Genomic DNA, 12,259 nt, shown 5'->3' with positions numbered 1-12,259 from the left:
AGAATGCAAGGGTTTCCCTCTCATTCTGTCACGTAGTTTGTAAGGTTATCCTAACTCCTAATGAGGGCAGGGCAGGATATTAGTTTCACTTTGGGTTCAAGTTTTTGCCTTAAGGCAAGGATTTGACAGCACTTATTAACTTAACAATCTTCTGAATCACTATGATTCATTTGGTGTTTTATTTGCCTGTTTATTTACATGAGCACAATAAGAGCTGCTGATTAATACACAAAGAACTTCTTAGTGTGTGGTTAATAAAATAGTCCTAAATTATATTAAGACTTAAAAAAAAAAGCTTTATGTGGAGATTTTATATATCCTCGGGGGTTATAATTTCAACTTTTGTGTGCCAGAAATATCTAATTGCCTTTATTAGCTTGCTTATAGATAGCATGAACCAATAAATATTGTTTACTTCTCTGGGTTTGGGCTGGCCTGCCTATCACTGCAGAAACATCTTTTTTTTTTTTTTTTTTTTTTTATTTCTGAGATCCCCTAGCTTGTCTCTGCTCCTGGCTTGCCAAAAGGAGACTTTTTTTTAGCTTTTTGTAAAGCTCAGATCCCTTGAGTCGTAGACCAGATAATGGGCCAGTGACCAGGGAAGACTTTTTAGATACCAGTTCTCACTTTTTATTATATTATCCAGAATTTCTAAAATAAACACGTTACTCCTGGGACAAAGGGAAAAAAAAAAAAAATATATATATATATAAAGTAAAGGTGTGGGAATGATATTTCCCCCTGTGGGCACATTGAGAGAGAATAGCTACCATCCATTGAAAAGTCATGCAAAAGGAATTTGGCAAACAAAAGACATAAGGAAAAACAGGTTCTGGTAAGAACTCCAATTAAATGATAAATATGGTCTCTTGAAGTAGTATGGTTTTAATGAGGTGGGTCTGATTATTGATTAAAAGAATAATCTTAAATATTTTCTTAAATATCAAGCCAATACCCCGAGGTATCTTCAGCTTCTCCTTCATCCGTGTGCCAGGCCCATGGAGTACTCCTCCTGGAGGTTAAGGGCTGAGCTGTTTGACTTTTCGCAACCACTGATTTCTGCAAGAAGGGATGCCTTTCTGATTTACTTTTCCTCACAGCCTTAGTGTAATCACTTGCACACAATAGGGATGCAATTAGTGTTTTTTCAAAAACGTGTAATATAAATTTATTCAGTGACATTTTCCTTGTTGAAGATATTTTAAAAAGAAGATAACTGATATTTTATGAAAAGTAAATATCTAGTAGAATGATTTAGATAATGGGAATATACATGATTTAGCTCCCAAATATCCATTTTTGTTTTCATTTCAAACATCTTTTTTTTTTAAAGAAAAGGAACATAAAAATGATAGATTGCTGCATTCCTCTTCTTTCCTGATTCTCAGAAATTTTAATTCAACTTCCAGTCATTTTCTCAACTATACTCCTACTTTTGAATGGGAAAGGTATCCACTTTCTGTTTTCTTAATGGTGATATTTAGGTTTTCTTTCTCTGATTCTTTAAGAAAATGGTTCACGTTGATTTCAAATAGTAATCGAATCTGGTCCAGAAGGTAATGGGCAACTACAGATCTTTCTAATTTTGAGAGTCTGAGATGGGAATCTATTCAAAGTATTCAGCTTCAGTTCTATGAGAAGAGTGTGTGGATAACCACTCAGGCAACTTGGGATGACCTTGGAAGCTCTCTGCAAATCCCATCTACCACCCAAACCCTGAAACTGGCCCTTCTACCCACACAGAACTTTCCAGCAAGCTGGAGTCGGATAGCGTCAGCTTTAGCTTCCAGTGTCCTACCGTATGTCCATCAAACATACATTCCTGCAATCGAGACTGTCATTACTGTCCCCCAAGTGCCAAGCTATCTCCCTGGACAAATGGCCCAAATCACTGTGAGAAAAATCAGACCTAAGACTTCTAGTAAATCAAGGCAGCTAGCTTTTTCCACAGCGTGCCCAGGAGCCACATGCACTAGTTCTTAACCCAGAAGAAAGAGGCAGGCTGATGAACGTCAGTTACACTAATCAAAACCCCAGTGAAGATGAACACTTGTCCATTTGGAATCAGAAAGGCAGTGCTCCCCTTGGCAATACACACCCTAAAATTGACATCACAGAGGTATCTATATCTGAGGAATCAACAACTGAAATAACCCAGGGGCTCTCAGAGACCCCTGGGGTATATTTCTTTGTGTTCAAAGAGATGATAATCCACTTCTTTTATAGTCTTCTCTTGGGCATCTTTCTCACTTAGCATATCACTTAAAAATTCTTCCATTCATGCTTCATATTCCAGTTCTGACAGAAGTCTGAAAAAGTACTTTTGTCAATCAGAGTAGCTTGCTCCTTCCTGTGTTTCACTCACTTCCAGGGGAGTAAAATAAAACACCGCAAATAGTAAACCACAACTACTCAACCCAAAGAATAATTTTAATATTTTTCCCTTCCTTACCCTCTCATTAAATAGTTCCTTCTCCTTCAGAGGAGGTGCTCACCACCATCCCCTGATGCCCCCACATATTTACAAGGATTGCAAGTAGTTTCTGCACTGGTTTAAGAATTATCAACAGGAGAGAAGCCAGAGCTGTTGAAAAGAAGTGTAGGAAACTGCACGCATCACTGTTCAAGCAGGCGTGATCTTTTATCAGTAGCTGCCTTGAAAAAGAGTCATTGCAGACAGTGCATTTTTGGGTAAGCATTCCTTACTTTTGGTACTCCAGAGGCATCCTGTTCTTCTGTTATTGAAAGTCCTATAAAAATGAAAGTTTCCAGGCAGAAAAGCCAACGTTTTCTTGCAAAATGATTTACTTCCAGGCCCTGACACTTATTTACTATGTGGTTAATTTGTAGTTGATGGCGGTCCAGTGAGGTTACAGCTAATGTGTTACATTTTCTCCAGTTGGTCACTGAATGAGAAAAAAAAAGTACAACCTAGTAGCAGACTGTAGGTCATAGAGGATGTAGGTCATCTTTTTTTGCTTATCCTAGCAGAGGCAAAAGTCAAGATGATTCCTTCCAGTTAGAGACTGTGTTTGTTTGCTTGCGTTTTGGAGTTAGTAAGTATTGCAAATGCCTCTTTTTCTTCCCTGCCATAAACTCAATGAAGGAAAAAACAATGACTTGTTACTATTATAATACCAACACCAGGGACTATACTTACAAATAATAGATGCTCCATAAATATGTTGAAGGAAAGAATGCAGGAGCCAGCAAGACCATTTCGTAAATGCTCATTAGAGCGCTGTGGTGACATCAAGTAGACTTGACCTAGAAATCAAACAGGTTCAAGGCACAATCCCTCCCATTTTCATTATCTATCCTTTCCTAAATCTTTTTTTTTTTTTTTAAGATTTTATTTCTTCATTTGAGAGAGACAGACAGACAGAGAGAATACAAGCAGGGGGAAAGGCAGAGGGAGAGGGAGAAGCAGGCTCCCCGCTGAGCTGGGAGCCTGACATGGGGTACCATCCCAGGACCCTGGGATCATGACCTGAGGGGAAGGCAGATTCTTCACTATCTGAGCCACCCACGTGCCCCGATCTTTCCCTAAATCTTGAAAGTTCTAAGCCTCAATTTCCCTAGCTAAAGAATGAACAGAAATCAGTCTGACTAGCCCTTTGAAGACTCGTGAGCTTCTCTGAAGACAATGCAAAGGCACGGTGCGTTATAAACTGCTGTATGAATGTATGTTCAGACATGGCGTGCCACCCTGACACCAACCAGGGAAATAAATAAATGTTGGAAGAAACATTTGATAAACCACTTGAAGTGATGGGTGAGAGCGTTTAGCACTCCTATACCAAGAGACATGCTCCTTTCAAATAATGCTGAATGAAGCTTTCTTCTAAGAAGAAGTTCTCCACTTACTAGCAGACGTTTGAATCTAGAGAGGGACATAAGTATGGAGCCAGAGGCGCATTGCCTGAGGCACAGAGGATGACTCCTCCACCCCCAACAGCTTTCCCTGAAAATTAAAGACACAAAAATTTATTTCTTTAAATTAAGGCTTTGAGATGACGTCTGCCTAACAAAGACAACAAAGTAGAAGTCTGCCTGGGATGTACACCTACTGTCCATCCAACCTCCTGTATAATCATGTGAGAGTCTTATTGGACTACATCAGACCTGAAGAAACTCAGGTATCATGAAGTCAGAATATATTATATTAATGCAGGAGGGACCAAGCTCAGTCTTATTGGCCAAAAAGTTAATCTCACATGGCAATGTTGGGACAGACCTGGAGTGAGAACCTCCTGGAATACCAAATGTTTTACAGGTGATTGTATTTTAAGTATTGATTCAAAATCATTGAACAGATTGGTTATTTGGAGCACATTTTCCATTCTCTCTGTCTTGAAATGGATGGACTCCTCTCCAACCAGGAAGATGAAAACTGGTAACAGCTTGCTAATGGATGTCAGAATCTTAGCTCATTTTATTCAAGTGTTCTTTCCTTTATTCCTTAATTCATCAACCATGTATTAGATGCCTAAATTGTCCAAGCATCTGGAGTTGCATAGGGAATTATAGCAAATACAAACAAACATTGTGTGTATGTGTGATCTGAAATGTTTACTAGTTGTGGTGTGGGAGAAGAAACATACCATTAAAATAAAACATTTGGCTCTTGGGCTAATTTCCAAGGTGTTTGAAAAAAAAAAAAAAGAATGTCCATTTTGTGTGTTCCCTCTTCATGACTGGGTTGGATCAGGAATACAAAGCCACCAGAGATTTGACTACAGTATTTCATTTCTCTTCTACAAGTTAATTAGAATACTGACATTCAAATTCTGCCTACTCTCACCTTGATGCTTTCGCAAGATTACCCGAAAACTTCAAAACAGTTTGAAATAAACTCCCCTATTCATTAGTGAATTCAGCAAACATTTATAACACCTATCCTGTGCCAGGCACAGTGAACAAGAATGCGGGAGAAAACACAAATAAAGAGCTCCAAAAGAGCTCATTATTTGAAAATATGCTGCCGTTGAATGAAGAGCTTAAAATTCTGTGTGATAGTATAACTGTATCATTTCATACAAACTACAGAAGAGGCATAACGTGGAGAAGGGAGAGGTTGATTGGACCTAGGTGTTCAGAGGTTTTCTGGAAAATGTTAAGTTTAAGTTACATCTGGAAGGAAGGATGGGGGTGAAGGTAGAGACGGGCATGTCAGAAGGAAGGACCAACATTCACCGAGGAAGATACACCTGCAACAAAATGTGTGCCTGGGAAATATAATCAATTCATGACTGCTGGAGCAAAATGTGCTGAACAGTACTTATGATAAAGTTGTTTTTCAGGTATTGAGACCTTGAGTAGGATGATCTTTCTGATGCATTAGTTGAAAGCTGCATGGAGTCTTCCACATTCTCTGGCTGTCCTTCAGACTATGGTACCTTTGTGATCATATAGTTATGATATGGTTAAACCCAACAATGTCCTTGTAAAAATGGTCAAGTGTTTGTAGAATTGACTACATGAGGGCAAAGATAAAATTGGGAGACCACTTTGAAATACTTGTCTATGGCCACGGAAAGATGTGTCCAAGATCTCTATCCCTTTTTGCCATCTCCTTTCTAGCAACTTTTATTTTCTAATAGGCTTTTTCATCCATCCCCTCCCCCTCCCCTCCCTTTTCCCTCCCCATTCTCCCTCCCCCTCTTCCTCCTCTCCTCCCCCTTCTCTTCCTTCTTCTTCTCCATCCCCCACACCCCTTTTCCTCTATGACCTTCTATGTTTATGACTACATACCAAACCTGGCCTTTCATCTGTAAAGTGATTTTAAATCTATGCTTCCAGAATTCTTTAGAACTTCCTATGGAGAATCCTCGGGGATGACTGAGTCAGTGACATTATAGGCTTACTGTCTCACAGACCTTTGACAGAGTTATATAGATCTACTATTTAAATTGGGGCTTTGGGCAAGATTTCATTTGAAAAAAGAGTGCTTATGCTTCTTTCAGTGTTAAAATTACTCCCCTTCTAGTTTAATTCTCATCTTTTGAGGATAAATGGGAGTAAACAGAGGAGCAGTGACAGTATCAACACCATATAGCCACCTAGACAGAATTACACTCAGACATGGGGCTTTTATTCTCAGATGTTCATCCCATAGGTTATTCTAGGCAAAGAGTCTCCTCTACCACCTTGCCCCTTATAGCAGAAGAAATCCCTGTCTGGAAGCTGTCATGACAAAGAGGGTCACCATGTCCTCCGTGTTTCCCCCTCAACTTAATTAACTCCTAACCTCCTTTTGGCTTTAGTCAGAACCCCTCTGTCCACAACTTTCCATACTGAATTCAATTTGAACCATTTACTACGTTTATTATGCTCAGCCTGGGAAACACAAGGTTAAAGGTGTATGTGCAGTCTTTGAAATGGAGTTTCTCATGACTTCTCTGGGGATGGGGGACATAGCCCTGCGTACACCTGACTCCTTCAGTGAAACCATGAAAGTCATGTTGTTATGGGTTGAATTGTGTCCCTAAAAAGGTATGTTGAAGTCCCAACTCCCAGTACCTCAGAAAATGACTTTATTTGGCAATGAGATGGTTGTTGATATGGCTTGTTAAGTTAAATGGGGTCAGACTGGAGTGGGGTGGGGCCTTCATCCCACATTACATGCCCTTGTAAGAAGATGGCCATGTGGTGACACAAGGAGAGACAGAGCACACCATGTGAAGATGGGGGAGAGGCTGGAGTGATGGATTCACAGCCCAAAGAACACCAAGGACTGCCAACCATTATTCGAGCCTAGGAAAAAGGGATGGAACAGAGTCTCCCTCAGAACCCTCAGAAAGAACTAAGCCTGATTTTAGCTCTCTGATGTTGACTTCTAGCTTCCAGAACTATGAAACAGTAAACTACTGTCTTAGGCCACCCAGTCTGTGGCACTTTGTTAGAGCAGCCCCGGGAAACTGAGACAGAGCATAACATCCACAGGTGAACGGCCATTTTCAACTTGGCTGTGTGTCTAGCACACCGCTGGGAGTAGATGACATTTTATTTGGGTGTTCATGGGTAAGTTGAGGTTGTTCAGAGGGGAAGGGAAGGATGGGCATTCACAGCAAGGAAGAAAAAGCAGAAGCAAAGGACAGGATATGGAAAGATCTTTTGATGTTTCAGCAATGCTGAGTAGCCCTGTACAGCCAGCCTGGGACATGAGGTGCTTTGGGTAAAGACTGTTGCAATGTTCTTTTGCAACAAGAGAGTTTACTTAAAAAAAGGAAAAAAATCAAGTTTTGAAATCACTTTGTGTTTTTGTCTGTGTGTGTGTGTGTGTATGCTTGTGTTTAAATATGTATCTATCCCCAGATGGTTTTTCTTTCTTTCTTTTAATTTCTTTTTAATTATGGCAGCTATTCTCCAAACATGTTTTTGTTTATCTCAAACTAAGTATACAGTTTCAACATATGGAGCATATTTTGTTTTACTTCAGTTTATCTTAAGAAATCAGCTTTCCTAACTCTTGTTGGCAGTGGACCCAAATGATTTCTTACTTTTTATTTCCCTCTTTACTTTCTCCTCTTCCTTCTTTTCTTTCAGTTATGATTGGTCTCTCTCTCCCTCCCTCTTTCTTTCCCTTCCTCCTCCTTCCTTCTTTCCTCCCTCCCTTCCTTCCTAACTTCCTCCCTCCCTTCCTTCCTTTCTTCCTTCCTCCCTCCCTCTCCCCCACTTCCTCCTTCCCTCCCCCCCTTCCTCCTTCCCTCCCCCCCTTCCTTCCTCCCTCCCTTCTCTTCTTTTTCCTTCTGGAACGTTATAACAGATTTCCCATGTGGATGTACTGGCTCATTTAGTGGCAGGAACCAACTGTTCCTTGGCTTGTGCACATTTAGCCAGCCTAGAAAATACACAAACTGGAAATAATGGGAATAAACAAGTCAGGAGTAATATTTACTCTTTCATTTATAGTACCGTGAACCTGGTATTCAAGTCTGTTCATAATCTGGGCCCAAACATTTTTATCAGCCCTGTTTTGCACGATGCTTTTCCAAATCTCGGTGTATTTTTCTCCCTTACACTTTCTCTCATTAGAAAGCTCATTTTCATCTTCTCAGCCTCCTGCATTCCACTGACCCTTCAAGATCCAGTACAGATATCCCTAGCTTTCACCCATTTTATGATGCTCCTTGACAGAATTAATCATATTCTCCTCAGGATTCTCCTAGAGCTTTGTACATGCCTCTATCCTTGCTTTATTGTGATTGGTATTTACTTCCACATCTATCTCCTCCATTACTCTGAGGTCAAAAGGGGTTTCTCATTGTTCTAAACTCTTCAGTTCAACAGAGCAGTGGCACAGAGTGTGCGTGCCATAAATTCTAACTGGAGACACGCCGGACTGCAAAGAGATAGCAATCCTTCTACAAGGAGTGAAAAGCTTGTCTTCTATATCCTTGCAACTCCTAAAATCATTTGTGTTCTTCCCAATTTGCAGAGTGCTGGGCACCTGAGGCAGAAAGCCACCTGGAAGGCTGAGTATGAGACTGTAGGGCAGCTTACGGTTTCTTGGTACGTATATCCGTGTAGCAGAAACTGGACGTTAAGCAGACTTTAAATGTAGCGTAGACGCGCAGTCATACGTTTGTGAGTATTTCTGTGGTGACACTAGACAAAAGTGTCGACCACTTAAGCCAACTCTAAAAACTGGAATCAGTGGCACTATTGCTGAGATGGCTTCTGAGGGTAAGTGTGCTGGCAATGACACATGAGGTCTACCACAGGCATGAAAGGAGTAGGGGCATGTGTGATGACTACTTAGCACGTCTGTTCTCCCCTAAAACAAAGCCAATGTCTTTGGTCCTAAGACCGCCACCACATTACTTGACACACTGAATATGATCTACGCAGGGCTGCTAAGTGAATGAATGAATGAATGAATGAAGATTGTCTAATATGATACATAGCAAAAATGCCAAATTGCCAGTTTCATAGGCACAGCTCTGCAATTCTTGCACTCCTCTATAACTATGAAGCCTTTTCAATGACCCTATGATATCAGAAACGTTAAAAATTATATTGCATGACCCCTAATTTCAGCAACTTAATTCCAGTATCAAAGAACTTATAATGGCCTTTTTTTTCCTGTCCTCCAAGCACTGTCCAATGGACATCGGTGCACTGAGTAGAGTTAGTGGTCCACAAGCTAAGCTTAGGTTCAAACTATGTTACTTACAATGACTGTGGTTCCCCCTCTTCTCTGACCACCTTTTTTCTTTTTCTTTCTCTCTTTTTTTTTTTTTAAGAGAGAACATGCAGTGATGAGGGGCAGAGATTGAGGGAGAGATTCTTAAGCAGGCTTCCCCTGTAGCACAGAGCCCAGCGAGGGACTCAATCCTATGAGGCTGAGATCATAGCCTGAGCCGAAATCTGGAGTCCGGCGCTTAACCAGCGGAGCCACCCATGCACCCCTGATCACCTCTTTCTAACAAGGGGCCTGGAAGTAGCAGTAATATAACGTGGGAGAAAAATGCAGAGAGGATGTAATGGATGAGGTGGCTTGTGAAGCCAGGGAGGAAGGCAGATCACAGGTGGACGTGGGTGCCGGTGGGTGGGGTGGAGGAGGAAGACCAGAGGGCCAGTTGTGCAGTATGGGGACCCATGGGCAACAGGAGTCAGCCTCACCACCCAGCGCCTCTGGACTTAACTGTGTTCCTCTCTGATGTCCTCACCTTCACTCTTTATGGGCAGATCGAACAGCTTTGTGTGCTATTATACTAAGAGACTTCTACATCTGTCTGGCACTTTCCACGGGAGAGTCACAGCCCTGGAGCCTGCCTTAGGGTATGTTTGTGCCACATCAGGACTATGGGACTTTGTGACCGAGGAGAAATCCTACTGGCTTCTGTCCATCCTCATTAAAAGTGGTGCGCGAAGGAACCGAGATTGCAGATGAGAATTACAGAATGTCAAATGCTACAGACGTGTGTCTGCATTATTGTCTTTATATGGTCCTTGTGGTAGGATATTACTTCTCAGCTGAGGAAACTCGATCTCAGGCCCCAAACCAGAGCCTGAAAAAGCACACAGTTCCTCAGTGGCTGAGTTCTAGAACCCAGCTTCGTGGCTTTCACTCCCGTCTGTTCTTGTTTTTGCTTCCCCCACCCTCTTCTCCAGAAACCAGGTTGTCTCTGCTAGGAAGTGGGTGAGTTTTTGTTTTTGGTTTTGGTTTTTTTTTGTTGTTGTTTTTCATTACAAAAGCAAAACCTCACTTATTATATTATTATTTAAGGACCTTGTTTCATTTTTCATTTAAACTTGCAGTTAAACAATCAAAATAAGGAATTTATGTCTATACTTGGAAGGGGATTTTCTAGTTGAACATTTCCCAGATCTGGATGTTGAGTTCTGAGCGTTTGATAAATTGCCTACCTGGTGACTAACGAACTATAGCTGGGGGGAGCGGCGGGTGGGGGGGGTCCCTCATTGACGCATGTCTCTTGGCCCAGGGTTGCCTTTCATGGAGAGCAGGGTTAATCGAGAGATAACATCTTTCCAAGCAACATTAAATATTTCAAGCAGTACCTGACAGTGGAATCCTAAACCAGCCATGCCATCAAGTCAGCGGTCTTAAGAGATTTTCCACATGTATGTGGAACTTGGATCCAGCAGGCAATTGTTCTCAGGTGTCCTGAGTGAAAGAAAATAGTTTTGATGAGGAAGGAGCTGGGTCCCGATCCCCACCACATGCTATGGAGAGGGGGAGTGGTCCAGTCCTCCTTAGGGAGCAAACACGGAAGGAAGGTAGGCAGGACACCCACAGGGGAATTGGTTATAGTTCACCACAAGACCACCCAGCTACCAACCCATCAGTCACCAGCTGACAGGTTTCCCTCCCCTTCTCCCTCTGTTTTGCAGTGAGGAAAATCTTCCTCTGTTCTCTGTCCTGGGAGACATCCTGGGTTTCTCTGGCTCTTCCCCTCTTCAGCTAAGAAGCACACACACGTATGATGAATCAGACTATGAATGCATATTGTCAGTCAGAGGATGGCTTCTTTAGAAACAGCCACGGGCTGCATATTTAATGCACGGAAGCACATTTTCACCCCAGGAGTTAAGCTAACTTCTGTTGAGAATTGTTCCCAACTCTGTCAATGAGGAAACAGAAGCTTCTCCGTAAACCCCAATTTCATGCCATGAAAAGATTGCACTCTATGCTAAGACTTTAAGAATGGTTTGGGTGTGGGGGGGAATGTTATAGACTTCTAACACAGGAAACCAACAAAACTCCCACAAATCTTCACAGTCACATAGTGATTTCTAATTTACAAAGCACTTTCCACTGGCTGGCCTTGTCTGTCTTTGCCTTTTAACCACAGAACAACCGCACTGCTTAGGAGGAGTCCGTCATGGAAATCTACCCCACTACTCTCCATCCAGCTCCAATGACAACACTTGGGCCCTTGAAAAAGCCATGATCCTCTCGTCTGTTCCCACTGTTTTCCTCTGTCAGCACTTCCCAAGGGAGTCCTGCCCATTCTCTCCCTGATCCTTGTAAGGAGAAAGTTCCTCTTACCCTTGAGTTGTGAGCTCAAAGTAAGTTTTTCAGGGATCCCTGTTCTTTTGTCATCCGAACATTCCTTTGTCTTTCTATTAGGTTATGTGTCATTTCTATGTTTCGCTTACTATTTTATCCATAGTACATGTTTAGCATAGAACAGCCCCGTAAGTAATGGAGAAGGAAGTGAATTTTTAGCTAAGAAATTTGAATCTAAAAGCAACATACCTAATAAAACCAAACATACTAATAAGAGTTTGGGGAGTCAGACTTGAAATTTCAAATTTCAGCACTGCCATGCTCTCACTTGGGTGTTTTTTCTTTGAGTCTCTGGTTCTCCTTTCTTTTATTTGTTATAATAGAAACTAAGAGGGTAGTTATTAAGTTCTACAAGAGATAAATTATATACATATATTTATATATATAAATTATATTTATATGATTTATAATTAAATAAATTTATAATTAAATAAATTTATAATTAAATAAATTTATATATATATAAAAATTATATTCTTTTATTTGTTATAATAGAAACTAAGAGGGTAGTTATTAAGTTCTACAAGAGATAAATTATATACATATATTTATATATATAAATTATATTTATATGATTTATAATTAAATAAATTTATAATTAAATAAATTTATAATTAAATAAATTTATATATATATAAAAATTATATTCTTTTATTTGTTATAATAGAAACTAAGAGGGTAGTTATTAAGTTCTACAAGAGATAAATTATATATATATAT

General features: G+C 40.6%; 1 pseudogene; it reads right to left on the bottom strand.

The window, feature by feature from the left end:
- Positions 1-1,429: 1,429 nt before the first annotated feature.
- The window catches only part of LOC111146776, a 46,214-nt pseudogene continuing 35,384 nt past the window's right edge, over positions 1,430-12,259 (bottom strand).

Source organism: Enhydra lutris, unplaced genomic scaffold (genome assembly GCF_002288905.1).
Source record: "Enhydra lutris kenyoni isolate GAN:26980312 unplaced genomic scaffold, ASM228890v2 scaffoldscaffold14, whole genome shotgun sequence".
Lineage (NCBI taxonomy): Eukaryota > Metazoa > Chordata > Mammalia > Carnivora > Mustelidae > Enhydra > Enhydra lutris.
This window is presented reverse-complemented; position numbering and strand designations above follow the sequence as displayed.